Raw genomic sequence first — 20,549 nt, forward strand, 5'->3', positions numbered from 1 at the left:
TCACATCCCAGTGGGGTTCTATCGGATTGAAATCTGGTGACTGTGGAGGCTGTTTGAGTTCAGTGTGGTTGCTCTCATGTTCAGGAAGATGGGTACACTGCGGTCCTAAAGTGAAGGGATGGACATGGTAGTGACACAATACAAGCTATGGTGTTTAAACAGGCTCAGTTGGTACTAAAGGGCCCAACGTGGGCCACGAAAATCTCCTAAAGCCTTATAATAACAGCAGCCTGAACCATTGATACAGTTGTCGTCATTCACATTCATCACAGACATGAATGTCATGGTAATGTTCAGCTTTTAATACTTTCTTTGAATTTTTCTTTTTCCAAGGAGAAATACTCGTTCAGCATACACCTTTGATGACTTAAAAAAAAAAGAAAAATTGATGTCTATAGAGGAAGTTGGCATAAATTTAAGCTGATGACGCTGTTTAGGTTCATTCACCAAATTCTGCCTTGATCCCGTCTATGTTGGAAATCAGCTGTGATCCCTCATCTGCTTATTACTTTTTTAAATTCCTGAATCCATAAAGAGCAGTGAAGCTGAGAGCAGCACAGCCTGTACACAAAGAAAACACATCTACTGGAGCTAACAACACACATTATTAGCATCATTTATTTTTAAGTGATTCTTTCTCCCACATGCTTCCCTCTCACTTCTCACTTTTAGCCTCTGTGGGTAAAAAAAAGGTTCGATGAATAAAAATATTTCCAGGGGGAGCAGAACATCACTAACAAGTATTAGTGCTGCTGAAGTAAAATTGGATTGGTGCTGAGAATATTAAGGGTATGCAAAAAGCATTTTAATTGCTCAGACGTGGGAGTTTGTTGTTCATCAGGCCCCGCGTATTTATTTTTCAGTGAATTTCAAACGGTAGAATAAAAATGCCACCCTACGGCCAGAAGTGGCTACTGAGATTAGAACGGGTGTTTGAATTTTAAAAGGGGAATCAGAAGAAATAGTTGGAGTTTAGCATTATTCAACATTTAAAATGCCACCATCTAGTTTTGGGATCGCTCCATTCTTATCGATTGTGTAATTTTGTTAAAAGCAGCCAGTCTCCTGCTGCAACTGAGACACAGGTTTCTGCAGTTTTTCATGCATGAAGCTACGCTGAAGATTTCCAGGGAACATGGGATACGCTGTGCATAGAGCAGAAAATGAAAACCTCAAAACAGAGTGACAGATTTAAACCTCTTGTAACTCTTCAGGTTCATTTGATATTTCTGTGAAGGTTCTCAGTCATCCAGGTCATTGTAGTCTAAAGAGCTTGGAAAGAAAAGCGTCTGGATTTCTTTAAGTTTCTTTAAAGATGTTTCACCTCTCATCCGAGAAGATTCTTCAGCTTCTTCCCGAAACCTTGGCTCATTGTGACCCGCACGTGTTTTCACACTTTGTCTTGTGTGATTAGGTAGAGGATCAATAGAGGGTCCATGACCCTCTTGAGGTCACTCCCACAGGGCTTAAAATCTCGGAGTCTCCACCAATTGCTCTTAGAACTGAAGAAGCTTCTCAGACGAGAGGTGAAACGTCTTCAAGGAAACTTAAAGAAGTCCAGATGCTTTTCTTTTCAAGCTCCTTAGACTTCATCTGATATTCCAAAATTCCACAATGTTAAAGGGTAAGTTCATCTGATTCACAAAACTAATAATTTACTTTCTTTCTAAGCATGAGGATTATTGTGGGTTAATTCAGGAAGTCTGCACAGATAGCCCTGAGTAGATCAGTTTTGCTTTAGCACCGAACAGGCCTACAGTCAGCATTTTTACAGTTTTTTAAACGAGGTGGGAAAAAAACTCAATTAAAAAAATTGAGTCGTGGCAGGTATTTTAAAATGTAGATTAATTAAACCAAAACTAACTGCATATTTACAGATCACTTCTATTTCTCTCTTAAAAACAGACCAAAAAATGTGTTTGCAATTGTGGAGAGCTGTCACTTGAGAAAATGATTCTTGTTATTGTAACACGAATCATTAGTTTTATACCCTAACTTCGTGTTTAAGCAGTGGGTACCTTGTTGAATAAAGAAACGAACTCCAAAAAAGCTTTAAAAGTTCATGAAACAGAAACATGCGCACAGAAGCACACAGCAAAATCAAATCTACCCCAAGGCTGCTTCCAGTTGTGTGTAAGACAGAGGTGGTGAATAGCATGAACTCCTTTGACATCAAGCTGCTAATCACACTCTTGTCCTCACAGCGAAGGCGAAGTGGTAGAACACTCAAGGCATCAGACTGCATTGAAACCGTCCTATTTATGTCTTCGGCTTAGGTTGCGTGTACCTTAGAAAATCTTAATGCCATTATGCTGTGACAGCGTCTTTCATCTCCCCCTCTCTCTTTGCTTTCATCTACCTCTCTCACTCTCTCTCTCTGTTAATGGAGGGCATGTATAGTAAACTACGTGCGTTTAGTCTTTCATTTAAAAGAAAAAAAGGAAGCGAAAGAGTTTGTGCATGGTCACCTGTAAGACACATGGGTGCACATATTTCACAGAACTGCAGCACTTCTTCTCAGAACAACTTTAGTTTGAGGATTGTTTAAACTATCTTCAGCTAACAGGGACATGATAAGTGTGTGTGTGGTTAAGTGTGTGGGTGGGCGAGGGGGTTAAATACACAGATAAAAGTTCCAGGATCCCTCTTCAGTGTTCTCTCGTCCCCTCAGGCTTGATTAATTCTTAATGCATTTCAAACTATCAGAAGGACTTGTTCTTTTATCAAATGAATGACAAAGATGTTGATGGAAGGAGCCATTCAGGGACAGTCTCATCATAAATGTAAATGCACTCCGCTGCACAACTGATGACTGATAGCAGAACAAGATGAATACCCCTAATTTTACTTGTCAATCGCACCCAAAAAGTTCTTTATACAATTATTTTTACCCTTAAACCACTTTGGTGAATGTTTATGTTAAAGTAGCTTTGTTGCTGTCTGCTAACTCCATCTGTTAAGTTCCAACTTTAACTTCTGCAACTATAAACTGAAACACAAACAAGGTACGGTGACACTCAGCCACATTGCTCCATAATACTATGAGTGGTGAAAAACTCCAGTGCATCTTTAACAAGTTATACACCTCATGAGTTATTAACTGAGGTTTCTGTTGCACAAAAGGACCAAGAGCGTGATAGTAAAGTGTAAAATGCAGGACCAGGAAGACCAGACTGACTCTAAACACCACCCAGGAGCCAGAGCCTGATCTTCAGCAGCTAACTGAGGAGGAGCAGTCATTACCTGCACCTGTTTCTGCAGTAGAATCACTCTGAAGTCTCTTAAACACTAGAACAAAGACTCTCTGTGTCCTCATGGGATTTGTGGTCATGTGTGAGACTGTAGCCTTAGGTGTTTAACCTGTAATTATGTGACAGTGCATTTCAGGATATGTTGCTCGGTAATGTAAATCTAATGTAACAATTTCCTTATAGTACCATGTTATCCCAGTATAGAGCTTCATGAAGGTTTACTTGTGGTCCTTTTCCAAAAGTAGTACAAAAAACCGAATACCTCCCGTTCATTTTCGCTGAAGGACTCTCGCTGTTGTTGTTAGGTAGGTTTAAACAGAGTTTTGCACACCACTTGAAATAGAAATGAGTGACTGAGCCCATCATAGGAAGCTCAGGACCCTCCCTAAAACCAATGCAAACTTTGGATATTGCCACGACTGTAATTTAAAGTTTGTCAGCCTTTGGGGGCTCAAGCAGTTTCCTGTCTTGCCTGTTGGCAAGCAGCACATCTGATCAGGCCCCTCATCTGTGAAACCAGCTGCCAGTTTGGGTTCAGGAGACAGAAATCCTCTCTATATTTAAGATCAGGCTTCAAACTTTCCTTTTCCTTTTCCTTGAAGTTTATAATTATTTCTGGACCAAGTGACCTGGATCTGAGGGAGAACTTCCCATGATGCACTGGCTGTTCTTCTCTATTCTCCTGTTTTCACTCCTGAAACATTTACTGGCTGATATTTCATGCCATTTACATCTGTGCTCTAATTCTTTTCTCTTCTATCTCCTCCTCTCTGCTCATCCAGTCACATTAGAAGGCTATCCCTCCCTGAGCTGACTCCATTGGAAGTCTCTTCCTGTTTAAGTGTTTAAGGGGGGGCTCGTCCTTCCCACTGTTGCCAAGTGATTGTTCATAAGGGATCATCTCATTCACTCTAATAATTTAGGGCCTTTAGCCTTACAATATAAAATGCATTGAGACAACTGTTGTGAAATGGTACTATGTAAATACATTTGGATTCAAACTGATGCAAGTCACAGGCCATGGCTTTTACGGGCATCAAATAATCAGAATCAGAATACTTTATTAATCCCTAAGGAAATTATGTAGACATGAAAGGGCATAGTGTGTCTATCGTCAAAACAGCAAATACAAGAATTTATTTTGGATTAATTCTCTTTTTTTCCTCAAACAGCTTTTCAGAGACCGGAAACATGTGAAAAATACATGGCCAGGAGCCCTGAAGCTGCTCCAGAAGTTTATAAAGTTTGAGAGCGATTTCCATAAATCAGGAAACATATTTTGCCATCACCAGTCCTAAAGTACTCTCTTAAATACCAATTACACACTAATTTTCAACCATTTGCTCCATCACACAATTTCAGTAAACATGCTGTGCACTTCCCTCCAAACTGTTATGGTGCTATATTTCTCATAGTGTCCGTAAAATAGGCGCATACTTAACAGCCAAAATACTTGTATGTAAAATCCCAGATAGAATTGCGGGGTCCTCAGTTTCATGGCAGGTCTCTCCCTTGCGAATCGTCATCTGATTCCTAAAGCTGACGAGGATGTGATGGGCACTTACGCACTCAGTTTGAATCGACATTTTCAGACATCCCGAGGACTCACAATGAGGCACTTCAGCTCATCATTGCTTCATTTTTATTTTTTTTCAGTTGTCTGCCCTGTTCGGTCCTCTCAGATCTCTTCTCCATCTCCGCTCGCTTGTTTATGTTTTCTCTTTGACTTTTTTCTGCCTCTTCCTACCTCTCTTCCTCACCTTCTGTTCTTGTTACTTCCTTTCTGCTTGCGTCATTGCTGTACCAGTGTTAGAAGTCATGCTAACAATAGCCCGCTTCTCTTTATTTTTCCTCCTTCATCACCATCCTCATATTCCCTTTTTTGGCAGTAAGAGAAGGGCCATTTAACACAACATAGCCGGAGGGATGTGCTGCACACGAAAGACACAGGAATAGTAAACTCCAACTGCTGTGAAATAATAAGCATAATGGCGAGGCTCTTGTTAAAAACAGCTTACAAATTGCATAGCCCCAAATTTCCCTCTTTTTTCATTGATGAGCTTGTTTACAAAGACTACATCCAACTGCTAAATTATCGATAAACCTTTACAGCCATTAGGGGAAAATTAAACTTTGCTAGAGCAATAAAACTGTTGCTTCAGTTAATTCTTAAAAAAACGTTTTATAAGGTTGCACGCATCTGTCCATCTGTCCGACTACAGGGTTGCAGGCTGAAGAATTTCCTGCACAGATGTGCTCTGCAATCCTTTTTATTTGGAGGAAGATTATTGTTTCCATCTGTTCTGGTATATACAAAGCAGGAATGGCAGCAGTAAGACCCCTGTACAGAACAGAGAAGGCCTCAGTGGCAGCAGACTTAGAGTTAGAGACAGGGGTGGGGAATGGGTTGCAAATTGGCTTGCACAGATGCAGTTTCAAGACTGTGATGAAAGAGCAATTCAGGACACAGTAGACTGAATTATTTTAATAAAAAGCAAGCTTTGCAAAGTCCAAGTGTGAAATTGTCATCATTCACAGGTTTCACCCAAAAAACAAACTCAAAATCTAAAGTCTGTGAACGAGCCAAACAAGCCGAAGAAGTTCAAGAGCACACAGAGGGAAAATAAGGAGAGGACACAACAAGATGAGTAAATGCACATTCAGAAGAAAACAATATTTCCTAACTTAAGCTTCACGTCACTACTGAGTATCTCTACAGCCTATCAAAGAAAGAGTGGATGAGCTGGTTCTTAAATATAAGGCAGGAGACTCAGCCAGGGGCTTTTTGAGAGAGCTGCCCTCGGGCAAACTCAGGGAAACATGGACTCGCCCACCCGGGAGCATCAAGAAAGTAGGAGGGAGAGCAAGGATACTGCTGGGACCGTGTAAGAAATAAAAGTAAAAATCCAGAAACTGGAGTAAAAGAAATACAAGGCATCCGACAACACATGAAGCATAAATATAAGGCAGATTGGAGGAAACAAAGAACTATATATACACAGAATGCAGATCTGACAACAGGACTGCACGTTTGTTAAATGTGTAAACCACTAGACTATTAAATCACCATAAAGAACTTTAAAGATATAACAGCAAAATGCTGTAGAAAACCAGAAAACTATTATTACTTCCTCATCAGAAGTGCACATAGCATGCCAAGAACTATAATAACTCAAGTTAATACAATATTACTCGCGCACTCGCGGTGCTGATGTGTATTCCTAACATTACAGCTGCACATTAGAGCTCTGAAACTCTAAATTGTATACACTTAAATTTTAAGGATTACTCAGTGTGTTCTTGTGTGACACTCAGCCTAATAAAGGAGGTGTAGAAGTCGCTTTAATTTGTCACCAGATCAAAGTGAAATTCATTTTGTTGACTACTAGGTCAGAATAGCTCCAGAACAGCCCGCATCACATGGCTGACGCAGAGTTCAGTGTTACAGCTACGCATGAGTCAAGCTGTTCAAAGTCAAGGATGGATTAAGCTGTCCTCTTGACCTGTTTGTTCCTTGTGACACATTAAGCTCACAAGAAATAAACAGAATGTTCTGGCAAGACTCAAAGGACGCTACTAGACGTTCAGCCGTAATAACACAGGTGTAACAACTCTGTGATGGGCCCCGGGGCTGGTACTTTTTTGGACCCCTACCCCCATGTTGTACCACAACAAACACAGGGCCTCGCTTTCTCTTTCTCTCACATCTTTTGATCTTTTGAGAAACATTTATTTAAACTTATTTTATGACCTCACATCGTCTTCCACTGAGGCAGATACAGATTTAGCCTTGCCAGAGTAACATGAAGATAAGTAGTGACAATGTTTCAGTGCTTAACAAAACCAGAAACTACTCTCTCTATCTTTCAGCCCTTGCAGCAAGCAAAGTTATTGACAGTACTGCTCAAATCCTAAGTCCAGGTGTTATCCGGTCGTTAAGTCTGACGTCACTAGCCGTGTCTGGGCCTAAACTCCGCTGCAGGTCTATATATCAAACGATCACTATGGCATTACTGAGAGTTGAAAAGTCTTTCATCTTTAATAAAATGATCAGCGTTCTGCTCTACCAGGTGTAACAATTGAGTTTAACATCCAGGCATCCATGAAAACGGAATTTATGACATTTAAGCTTAATTTATAACAGTATTTATAACAGTATGTTTGCACTGAAGCACCGCAGCAATTTCCTAATGTTGTAAACCCGCTCAACATTTGGCAATAAAACCCTTTCTGATTCTGATTAACGGAGTTAGAAGTTAGCAGGAAGTTAGCTCGCTAGCTTCTATCTAAATACAATATAGCATGTCCTGACTGTGGGGTTTTGGAAACAAATTAAAACGTACAGCTCTGTTATCACTTCCAACATAAATGAAGACAGAAAACTAAACAGCAGTGACGTTTGTAGGGTTACTGAAGTTTGGCTAGCTGGTATATAATGATGTGCTATGTGACCGCTAGCGACACAGCTATGTTAACATAATATAAACAAGCTAACTTTTTTTCCACTCGATAAAAGTTAACGTGAGTGTTCTCGGTGGTCAGGAACAAATGTAATCGCATGGCAGGATGCTGTAAAAGGACCAAACTTCAGCCAGGAGAACAACTGAGATAATCCATCCACAATACGAGGTTAGTCATTCATATACTGCTGCATGGGCTGGGCTGTAGTTACATCCTAAGGTTTTAAAAACTGAGCTTAAATAAATGATTAGTGGTAATAAAAGCCGAGGGAGGTCAACAGGGATCACTGACTGTTTTAGTAGACTGTTTAAATAGAAGAAAATACAAAACATTAAACATGTTAACAACACAAAAGCCATATTAAACGCAGACTACTTTAGGCGCGGAAGTAGGATTCGTCACGTCATCACTTAACGACCGGATAGCTACTCTGCGCTCTTCACTCCTTCCTGTTTTGAGCACCACTTTTTTGCTCTGGTTTGCTGAACATAATTTAAAATGCCACTGAGACAACAAACTGCCCTTTAAGACACACTCCCAGAAAAAAAGGTGCCTAGTGGACATCAACATCTTCAGATATTCTGCAAAAATAAGAGCAGAGAGAGAGAAAGGTCGTGAAATATAAGTAATAAATTTCGAAGCATGCCCCTCTGCTATCAAAAACTGTTCAGAAAAGGTGCCCGTTTTAATCAGTGGAGTGTAAAATGACTGAATAAATGTTTGCACCAAAAATTAAATTCATAAGGAAAATGATTTCATAAAAAAAGAAGGCTTTGGTTCGCAAGATAGAACCATGACTTTAACAAATGATGAAACTTATTAAGTGTCCAGCTTTAGTTTAACCCTATAATGGCCATTTTATCATATTTGATACATGAGTTTCTGAGACCTCTATCTCATCAACATGGTCAATACTTGCCATAATTTCAAAATGTTATGGACAGAACTCTTTTTTTGTCTAAAAATAACATTGTTGTTAACAACAAGTTGTATCAAATGTATCAAATGCGATACAAAAATATATATATTAAACATATAATAAAAACATATCGAACACAACATGATATTTTTTTGATTTTGTTATTAGGGTTAATAAACATCTCATTACCAAAAAATCTGAATTTTCTGGCTATTTTTTGATGGGTTGGGTCTTACGGGGTTAAATTAAATACATATGTGTTGTATAATGTGGAGTGAAGGTCTAGTTTGATAGTGATGTTGGCTCAGTCTTTTCCCCCTTCTGGGACCTGGATCTGGGACCTGGAATTTAAGACATATTCAGACACTTTCATAGTTCATGTTTGAGGTATGTTTATTTAAGGTGCAATACAATAACTGAAAACATTGTTGGGGTATCTACAGTCTATAGGTAATCAGTAACAACTATGAAGACCAATAAAATTTGAAATTAACATTAAGAAATGCTGCAATTTGTCATGAGTCATGACTGAAACATTGGTTTCCCCACTACATGAGCTGCCTGCATATTCATTGCTCTGTCTATGTGCCAAGGAGCCGAGTCTCTCAGGGACTTCCTTCCCTCATCACTTTGTTTCTTTTGCTACTCATACTGAGGAGAAAAAAAGGCTTATTTTTCATCTTTTTTTTAAAAAACTGGTGGTGTTGCCACGGTGGATTCCATTCCTATACGCATCATTTTCATTTATAACCATAAAATACCTCAACATGTGTCTGCTCAGCACAGCTGTGTCATGTGATCACAGGACAACAACACAGAGCAGGAAGAAGGCAACAGCTTGCATTTTTGTTAGAATTCAAACAAAGGTAGCAAGACACAACATTTCAATGAGCCATCATTAAATAGCTTTAATAATCATGACCAACAAACCAAGTATGAGAAAAATAGACCCCTCCAGTTTTCTTCAGTGCACTCAAGTGAAGTAAACAGGAAAGATTTCAGCAATATAGCATAAAAAAACAAAAACCATTTTATGAAGTTTCATGGTAATTCACCTCCTTTTCATTTTGTAGAACTGCAGCAGGTTCTTCTTCTTCTTTCAGCTGATCTTTTTAGAGCACCTCAGTGGATCATCTGCCTCCATCTCACCCTCTTCCTAGTCACCTACTCGTCCTCAGTCACACCAACCTGCCATATGACCTCCTTTGTTATAAACGTCCACCATGAACCTTCTCTGCGGTCTTCCTTGTCTCCTCCTGCCTGGCAGCTCCATCTTTAACATCCTTTATCCAACATATCCACTCTCCTTCGTCTGCATATGTCCAAACCATCTCAGCCTTGCCTCTCTGACTTCGTCTCCAAACCTCTCAGCCTGAGTTGTCCCTCTGATGTAATCATATCTAATCCTATCCATCTTCATCACTCCCTATTAGGGCTGCCACGATTAGTCGACCAGTCACGATTACGTCGACTATCAAAATCGTCGACGACTAATTTAATAGTCGACGCATCGTTTGAAGCTTTGTAAGATCACAAAAGACGCAGGAATAAGTAGTAGGATTTAAGAGTGTAATAACGGACTGAAACAGAAGATGGCAGCACTGCATGTACAAGGATGCCAGCTGCCGTTAAACCCCGAAGAAGAAGCTGTGTCCCATAATTCATAGCGCGGCCCAGAACAGTTGTCAACAATGGCGGCAGCTGGTTAGTTTTAACTGCTGCTGGTGGAATAGGCTGTACGTTTTACGTCCAGTGGATGCATGATCTGATTAGTCGACTAATCGCAAAAATAATCGGTGACTAGTCGACTATCGAAATAATCGTTTGTGGCAGCCCTACTCCCTATTAAGTCTTTAACGTCTTCAGCTCTGCCATCTTTTCTCACTTCCATGTCTCCAAACCACTTCCTGTTCACTCATGAAGTTCCGACCTTCTTTTTTTCATAACCCTGAAAATATATATTTTTCTAATTTTGTATTCTTTACTTTTCTGTGAATATGCATGCTCCGTCTGCCTGTCCCTTTGCTTCTGGAACACTTGAACTTCCCCAATGAGGACCAATAAAGGACATTTTTATTCTCTTCTTCTATTCTAAACACACACATTTCAGTGCTGGGCTTTGTTATTCAAGGCTCAGCAGCAGTGCACACTCAGTTGCCCAGGGTTAGTAGATATGGACTACTGTCAATCATACATTGGCTGTATTGCTTTCTTTTATTGTGTGGATGCCTTAATAGGCATCCACACTATTGAGTTCCTGTTTCTCTTTATTCTTTATTATTCCGGGTGTTTCCGTACACTTTTCGCCGTGGATCTACTTCCACAATTTTTGTGCTATTTTCACCGTTCAAACTCTAAACTGTTCTGCTCTTTCTGCTTATGCCGGCTATGACTTTTGGTGTTTATTACTATTATACTTTTTAAAATATTACACTTTTTTCCTTTAATTTGTCCCATTGAAATGAATGGGAAACTTCCACAATTCTGCTAAAACTTTCTTGTCTTTGAAACTTAACTACTGCCTCATACTTTCACCTAGAAACTCCATTCAAACTTTAAAACGTTCTCAAATGATTGGGCTATTCCTGTATGATTCAGCTTTTTCAGATCTTCTACTGTTTTCATCTTATCTCTCTTTAAGTCTTCAGTTGCAAAATTGTGATTTTTCAGAAAATACATGCGTTGCTATGGTTGCTATGCAATTAACTCAGAGGGGACAGTGAAACTGTTTGAATTTTCTCTTCATGTCCAAACAACTTCTTGCTACTCGCTCAATTTCCACTCAAGCCCCACAGATTATACACCAAAACGTAGGTATTTTTGCTGGCTTTCAGAAAATGTCCCTATCATTGTTGTGGGACTCATAGTTATTTTGCAAATCTCCTCAGAGTAACACAAAGTCAGAAAACTCTCCATATAAACTCAATGGAGAGTTTGTTCAAAATCACCGCTGGATTTCTCTAATGAGAGGCATTTTCAAATTGTCATATCTCCTTAACGAAGCGAAGTTAAGACATGAGGCTTGTCCCGGTATATCTTCAGACACTCCTGATGCTCACAATTCAAGAATTATTTTCTCACCTATTACCGTTCTGAGATGAGTTAGACTTGTTTGAGGGTAGGAAATTTGTCCCTCGCTCGGATTTCATCAGATTTCAAATTCTGGAAATGAGTCACTTTTTTCTCTCATCATATCTTTTTGATGGATTTCCACAGAGCCCTGAAAATTTCCATGACTGTTCACCAAAGCCTGCTGTTTCTTACGGTGAAAGAATGATTTTGATGCTCCATATAGATTTAGAGTTACCAAAGGTTGTTTGAGAGCAAGTCAAGGCAGTTTTTGCTTCGCCTCTACTCAGTTACAGTGTATTACAAGTCATATATCTTTAATAATTTATATTTTATCTCTGAATTATGAAGACCTGAAGATTCCCCCATCTCTTCTGAACAAAACAATGTCTGAATGACCGTTCTAGCCTCTACGGTTAGGAAATTATGGCCATTTGTTCGAGGGGAATCCTGAATGTCAGAAATACACTGAAGAAAACTCACACCTCTCTCTGTGTCTGCGTGTGTAAGGGCTGACTACAGCAGGTGCAGCTAATTTAACTGACCTACATATACCAAGCCCAGACTCTCAACAGCTCCTGTTCCCTTTACTGTCTGTGTATGTGTGTCTGTGTATCAATATTTCTCCTATGTTTAGGTATTACTCCTCAATCATAGTATTTCTGCTAAAGCAAAGTACTTCTACTACATCTTAGTACTTCTGCTAAATCATAGTATTTTTTGAAAAATCATAGTATATTTGCCAAATCATGGTATTTGTGCAAAATCATGGTTTTGGGGCCAAATCATAATATTTCTGTTATGTTATAGTATATGTGCTGAATATATTATATGTGCCAAATCACAGTATTTATACCAAATTATAGTATTTATGCCAAATTACAGTATTTCTGCTAAAAAGCAGAAATAGTCCTTTTTAGCAGGAATTTCTGCCAAAAGATAGTATTTATGTTAAAACATAGTATTTCTGCTAAATCAGAGTATTCCTGCCAAATCATAGTATTTGTACTGAAACATAGTACTTCTGCCCAATCACATTATTTGTACTAAATGATAGTACTTGTGCCAAATCATAGTATTTGTGCCAAAGCATCGTATTTGTATGGAGTCATAGTATTTCTTCTAAATCATAGTATTTCAATCAAATCTCAGTAGTTGTTGTTAAAACGCAGTATTATTGCAAAATCATAGTATTTGTACCCATTCATAGTATTTCTGCTAAATCATAGCATTTGTGCCAAATCATGGTATTTGTGCAAAAACATAGTATGTCTGCAAAACCATAGTATATCCCTTATGTTATAGTATTACTACTAAGTCGTAGAATATCTGTTATGTTATAGTGTATCTGCGGAATATAGTATGTGTGCCAAATCGTAGTATTTATACCAAATCACAGTATTTATGCTAAAACATAGTATTTCTGCCATATTGTGGTATTTGTGCAAGAACATTGAACTGTTATGTTATAGTATTACTACTAAGTCATAGTATTTCTGCCAAATCATAGTATTTGTGTGAATTTGTATACTGTAATATCACTGTAGTATGTAGTGGCTAAGTAGGGGGTGTTTACAGTGTAAATAGGTCATCTCTTGTGTTGGAGTGCCCTCTTGTGGCGCCTTTTGGGTAGTGCCTTAGTAAACGTGAACCCTGTAAGAAGTGGTATCAGACTGATTTGTAGTGGAGGAATTTGTTGCCAGTGTTCTTAATCATAGAAACCACACCATATCACCTCTCCACATCCTCCTACTGTATGCCATGCCTCCCTGTACCATCCATCTGACCGCCAATAAACTCCACCTGTGGTAATCTAATCCCTGGATGTCAGCCTCTCCTTCTGACCGAGGATAGTTACTATTGCAGCACCACCCAGCATTAAACTGACGTACACCATTCTGTACAATAGTATTTGTGCTAAAAAGTAGTATTTCTGCCAAATCATAGTATTACTGCTATTTCATACTATTTAAGCGAAATTACAGTGTTTCTGCAAAAACATGTTTGAGGGGTGGAAATCTGTCCTCCTCTCATTTTTCAAACTCCGAAAATTAAGCCATTTCTTCTCTCGTCATGTCTCCGCGACGGAGATACAAAGAGCTATGTAAATCGTAGTCAAAGTACACCAAAGTCCGCTGATTCACCCAGTGCAAGAATTATGCTTCTATCCCACCTAGTTTTTGAGTACAAATTTATACACTATCACAGACCGGTAATTCATATTGATAATTTATTACAATTCTGCAAAGTTTTATGATTTTAGCAGCTTTTCTAATATGGACCTCACATTCTTGTTAACAGTCTATGGCAGAAATACATACAAGTACACAGCCTGATGAAGCAGACAGAAGCAGTACCTCTGATTGGTTCAGCATTTTCACCTCTTATCAGCACAAATCTCAGCCTCTTCTGCTGTTTTCATTAGAATTGTAAGCTTTTCCACCTTTTTTCAGTTACGTGAGAACCAGTTTGGCTCAATGAGTAGCTGAAAAATGTCAGCCTCTTCTGCTGTTTTAGCAGGATTTCAGAGTTCAGCTTTTTCACTTGTTTTAAGCACAAATTTCAGTTTCTTTACCTCATTTCACAACAAAGTTCTTCCTCTTCACCTCTTTTCTGCTAATTTGAGCTTCTGCTCCACAGTGCACATTGTCCCTCTCATCATATCTTTGCTTGTGACCAGAACTCATTTGGCTCAGAGGGTAGGGCATCTGCCGTGAGACCCGGTGGCAGAGGTTTGAATCCTACCTGTGACAGTTGCTACACATGTTCCCTGCTTGCATGCGCTCTGCTTTCTTGTGTGTCACTGCTCTCCAGTGTGTCATTACACATACAGCCATCTTCAGCAAGTACTTCTGCTTCTACACCTCTTTTCAGCTCATCTTTTTGCTTCTTTTCAGCAGAAATTCTTCTGATTCACCTCTTTTCTGCCAAATGTTTAGCTTTTTCACCTCTTATCAGCACAATTCTAAGCAGCTTCTGCTAATTTCACCACAATTGTCACTCTCTCCACCTCTTCTTTGTGTGAATGAGTTTGGTGCAGTGAGGTGAATTGCCGCCTTTAGACCAGAAGGGCCAGGTTCGAATCCTGCTCAGGGCAATGTTTGTTTTTTGTTTTTTTTTTTTCAACTTTTTCAGCTTTTTTCAGCAGACATCTTCAGCGTTAAGGCATCCACACAGCATTTTCGCAGGAAATGCAAATTTTTCTAGTTTAAGTTGTTTATGTGTGCTAAGAAAACAAAAAATCTCCACATTCACTCTCACACAAGGGCAAATGTTGTTGTGATATTGATTTGCTGCTCTGGAAAAAGCAACTCTGAAACAGAAGCACAGATACTGAGAGAGACGAGGCATCAGATTTAAAGGGAACTTCATCAAACCTCGAGTGACTCAGCTGGGCGATAATCCTGACAGGATGGTGCAGAGGTCTCAGGAGACAAGAACAAACTGGGAAACACAACTTAATACTTTGTCAACAAATAAATATAAAAAGTCACATAAAATCCAGTTCTGGCTTCCATCATCCAAATTATTGGCAAAACAAACAAACAAAAAAAACAGTGTTAATTAGACACGACAAGAAATCGACATGCAGGTGGTCATTGTTCTGCCAAATGTAATTCAGCCAAACAAACAGACAGATTAGGCTGCTAAATGTAGGATGCTAATGTATGTCTGGCACAGCCTTGCGTGTGTCTATGCGTGTGTGTGGGGGGTTTTCTCTCTTAATGACACAGGCCTGTCATTTACAAAATGAGAGAATCTGTTGCAGCTTTGGATTGGCAGAGAGACTCTAAAATTAGATTGGATTGTAGTGTCAGACTCACTTAAGGTGTTGGGGTCTGAGTACGCTGCTGAACTGAACCATTCATTTATGAATCTCATGATTAAAAGCCTGAGATGCCTTAGGAGAAACAAAAACAGTTTCAGTGTTACACATCAGCATGTCCACGTTCAGTCAGTCGACTGCTGTGATTAGTGAAATGCTACTAAAGTTAATCAAAGAAACCTGTCAACATCGCTCCACTTAACCACAAAAATAACACAAGTACATGCTCATATCATACCACAAACAAACAAATCCCTTTAAAATGTATATTCCTTGTTACTTAATGGAATATTAAATCTGTATTCACACAGGAAGTAATTCACTCATTAAGCAGCATTTTGAATCTTTGTTAGTGGGCATTCAGGCTCTGGTTTGGATTGATTTGCATGTCATTGATTGACACAAGTATTTGATGTTCAAGCCAAACCCTTGTTGGGTTTGCACACATCTCAGGAGGGATCCTAGCCTTCTCCTCTTTATGGAAACTTTCTAAATCCTGTAGGTTTCTTGAAGATTCAGCTCACTGCACAAACGTTTGAGGTCTGGACAGTAGCTAGCTATGAACATGATCCACCAGCTTTTTTACAACATTTTGCATGGAGCTCCAGACCGAGGGCCATTGATGGTCATTTTATATTTCTTCCATTTCAGAATTATCGTACCAGCAGTCGTCACCAATACTAACCTTCCTGCTGGTGACCTGGAGCCCATTCCCCCTTGTTCAGGTTTACATTCTTGTCCCTGATGTTCTTTGACAGCTCTGTGGTTTTGCCCATAGTGGAGGAGACACTGAAATTGAAGAAACTGATTCTGTGGATACATGTGCTTCACACATATAATGAGTTGGTCACACAGTCAGTCTGTGGGAGGCAGAATTCTAGCCGGGTTGCTTGGGATCAAATACTTGAAATGTGAAGCAGTTTATAACTTTTGTGTAAAGTGTTTTTTTCTGGTGGACATTCTGTCCCTTTCCATTAAAATTAAGATACCATAAAAATAACAGTTCATTTCTTTCTAAGTGAGCAAACCACACAACAGGATAAAGATCAAATCATTATTTCCCCCACTGTACCAAGAGAAGAACAGAAAACAAACAGAGGCTGGTGGAGCGTTCCCCTCTCCCAGCAATAATAATTCATAACACACCACAATAATTTGTAATAATTGCCCTTGCCTTCTGCCTACCTACATCGCAGCACTGTAATCACATTCTGTCATTGACAGAAGTGCAGGGACATTTCTTCAACCATTCGAATTGGATTTCAGCCTTTTGTGTTTCCTCTAAAACCAAACGAGTCCTTGGTTGTTTCAGCTTCCCCGGAGGCTGACCTACTCCCACACTCACTGACAGTGCTATTACTTACATAATATGGCACTCTGAATGAAAGGTGTATTTTGTTTTTGTGCAGCTGATGAATGGAGACAGGACCTTTGCAGTGAGTGTAAACTGCTACTTTGATCTTTGAAGCCTCACAAATTGGAGTCACCGCAATCTAAAAATAAGTCGTCCTGACTGTGACATCTCTACAGTATGTTGACAACTGTAGTGACAGGTAAATCTGCACTGTAATTATCATCTCTGCTTCACGCATGCAAGCTTTGACATACTAACTGCTTTGTCACTGAAATGCACACCCACACACACACACCCACACACACACACACACACGCACACGCACGCACACACACACACGCACACACACGCACACACACACACGCACACACACGCACACATAGCACCTGAGGCTAAATATTCATGACTTCATTTTCACTTTGATTCCCTTCATCCAAAGCTGAGATGTGCTTCACACTGTAACAGAGGCCGCAGTCAACATTTACACTGTTTTTGCTGTCCCTTATTTATTGCCAGGACGAGCACACCTGAGCCCCGAGTGGGCTTTTCAAGTGTAAAATGACTACCGACAGTGTACTAAACAAACTTGTGTAAAGAGTGTGTCAGTAAGAGTAGTCAGCGAAGAAAACCTGACCGTCACGCACACATACATGCACAGATTCACCCGGTCAGAAATGAAGCTCAAAATTCACTTCTTGTTATTCTCAAGCTGTTTCTCATCTTCCCCAAATGCTACGAGTGTGCATTCGCATGTCTCTGCACGTTATGTTTATGCTTGTTTCTATTAAGGTCTAAGCTCTAATTTTCTCTCTTTTTAAAGTGTTTCCTTGTTGGACTTATTGTTGCATGAAGTGAAGAGAGGCCGTCCCCAGATGAGGCTCTGTCGGCACACTGGCGTGTGTCGCCTTCATCATCGATTTCCACTGCGCAGTATCCAAGTTAAGTAAAGCAGGAACCACAAGACTGTGCGCCTTGGCACCAAAATAAAGAAGACAACCTGGTAAGGCCTGCTCTGTAATGGTGATATGGTCAATTCCCATAATAAGTTAATGGAGAGTAATGAGCTCCAGAAATAGCTATTTCCTGTTTTTCAACTGCAAAGTGAGCAATGAATATTTTCCCACAGGGGTAATTTGGTGGCTTTGCTTTCCTTGTAAAAATCCTTCGAAATCAGATTTAAGAAAGAAAATGGTGCCTTAGATTAGCATATATTACCAAGAGGTATACTGCAGGGTGGTGTTTTCATTTGTGCTGTCTCGTTCAGTAAATGGAGCTCACTTGCACATTACGACAAGAAACAAAGGCCACGTTTTGAAGAGACGTTTGATGAATGAAGGGTGGATGTCAAAGGAAGGCACAACTATGCAATTTACGCATGCATTTTCCTGGTATGCACGACGGGATCAGCCTGATCATGAAAATTTCAAGCAGGCTCCCCATTACTTGTAAGAAAATATCCTTTGATGTTCATTGGCCAGAAACGAGCTCTGCGAAGCAATTTTTGTTTGCCTTTCAACTGAGAAGATGAAACGTTAAATGCAAACACTGCGGTGGTTTTAGTGCTAAGTGTGACTCATACATTGTTTATATTCAGGGAAAGTACTATGAGGTCGAACATGGTATAAGCTGCGTTTACCAGTGCACGGTCTGTTGTGTTGCTGTAGTCATATATTCAGTTCAGTGAGAAGTTAAACCACTTTATAGTATATTAAAGTGATGTGAATTATCTCTAGTTACCATGTTTCTACACATTAAAGTGATTGACAACCTTTCCACTCTGTGAAAAAGGTTTTGTGTTATATTGAGATTGGCTAAAACAGTATTAGAAATCACATCTAAATTATAGTCTAATGTTATATATAACATATATATTATGTTGTGTGCAAACTTACAAATATATAATTCATAGTTACTGCTGTGAGAAAAACAACCAGAAACATCCTTGTATGACATGTACCTGAAACTGCAGGTAGAAATCACATCTAAAATATGATGTTATGTTAAATAATACATGTTGTGTGCAATCTTACAAATATATATTTAATTCATAGTTACTGCTATAAAACACAAGGTGGAAAGGGGAATTATGAATATGTGTTGTTTTGCAGTTTGTTCAATGATAATAAGGTACAAAAAATGGGGAAATAATAGAAGTCTGATCCCCTATGTGTCATATGCTGTGGGAGTGTCTGGTCGGGCGTGGTCCAGGTTCCTCTCATTCGTCCCTGGGGGTGGAGTTGGCCAGCTCATCACCTGTTGTCAATCTCCGGGGCTCCACCTAGAGGGTTTTTAAGCCGGCACGGCCTGCCACTCCTCGCCAGTTCGTCCTGCTACCATCTGTGGTAAACTCGCCCTCCTCTGAGCTCTGACTCTGTATATCTGGACCATGGGTTAATGTGTTTTTGTTTCCTGTATTCTTCAGATTCACCACCCGTCGCACTCATCAGTAGTGCTGGTTTGGTCTCCATTCTGTTCTTCCGTCTGCTCTGAACCCGAGGATTATATACTCCACTTCTCCTCAGCCTGCCCTTCAGTCCGTATTCTCCACCTCCTTGGAATCTGGACCGGACTCTCCACACTCTTGACCCTCTCTGGAATACTCCCACGGCAGCCCTTTCCCCGCCTAATAACTAGGGTCTCCAAGTAAGCCCAAGACTATCCACTGGCACTCCGTACCTCTGTCCCTTACTCGTTTTTTTCCATTCAGGAACATCTCTCTCCTGTGTTTACAGAAGTTCCCGTTAGAGTTCTCCCCGTGCTCTACGCCGGTCTCTCCGCCCACGGATTTCCCTTAGTTTCTGCGTATGGTTTCTGTTAAACCCAGTTCTGTTCACGTTTTGTTCTTTTCAATAAATTATACACAGTTCGAAGCAAATTGAGTCTGCTCTTGAGTCCACCGCATTCTCGCCCGTGACACTATGATGCTCTTTACTTAATGGGCTGATTTACTGTAAGCAATTATGTTACATGCTATCTCTCCAGAGGTTTTGCTATGATTCAGTGGTACTGTGCAAATTTACGCTCAGCGCCTGCTCAACTGTTTGTTAATTCAAATATCTAATCAGCCAATCAGACGGCAGCAACTCACTGCATTTAGGCATATAGACATGATCGTGATAAAGCTCAAACTGAGCATAAAAAGGCGCAACAAAGGTGATTTAAGGGACTTTGAACATGGAATGGGTGTTGGTGCTAGATGGGATGGTCTGACTATTTCAGAAACTGCTGAACTACTGGGATTTACTCACACAAGCATCTGTAGAAAGGTGCAAAAAAGGAGAAAATATCCAGTGAGTGGAAGTTCTCTGGGTGAAAGTACCTTGATGATGTCAGCGGTATTAGGAGAATGGACAGACCGCTTCAAGCTTCAGGCTGATAGAAAGGAAACAGTAACTCACATAATCAAACGTTACAACATCATTTCGAACCATGAAGCAGGGGAGCTGCAGCAGCAGAGGATCATGATTGCACTTCTGCAGCTAAGAACAAGAAACTGAGGCTACAATTCACAATTGCTCAGCGAAATTACACAACAGATGATTATGACTGTAACATTCGGACTGCATGGTGGGAATCTGGCAGGAACAACATGAAAGCATGGATCCATCGTGCCTTCTACATCTGTGGCATTTCATGATTTCAAAATGTAATCTTTTTAACATCACTCCA

General features: G+C 39.9%; 1 long non-coding RNA gene across 2 annotated transcripts; it reads left to right on the forward strand.

Annotated features, from left to right (window-relative positions):
• The first annotated feature begins 1,514 nt into the window (after positions 1-1,514).
• LOC308396068 lies at positions 1,515-19,750 on the forward strand. Of its 2 annotated transcripts, XR_013971502.1 has the most exons (5): positions 1,515-1,624; positions 16,936-17,079; positions 17,701-19,222; positions 19,303-19,523; positions 19,613-19,750. It is a non-coding gene; the product is annotated as an uncharacterized lncRNA (long non-coding RNA). The 2 variants fall into 2 exon arrangements; XR_013971503.1 differs by having other exon boundaries at positions 19,303-19,665.
• Positions 19,751-20,549: the final 799 nt, after the last annotated feature.

Source organism: Rhamphochromis sp. 'chilingali' (assembly GCF_963969265.1).
Source record: "Rhamphochromis sp. 'chilingali' genome assembly, chromosome: 4".
Classification (NCBI taxonomy): domain Eukaryota; kingdom Metazoa; phylum Chordata; class Actinopteri; order Cichliformes; family Cichlidae; genus Rhamphochromis; species Rhamphochromis sp. 'chilingali'.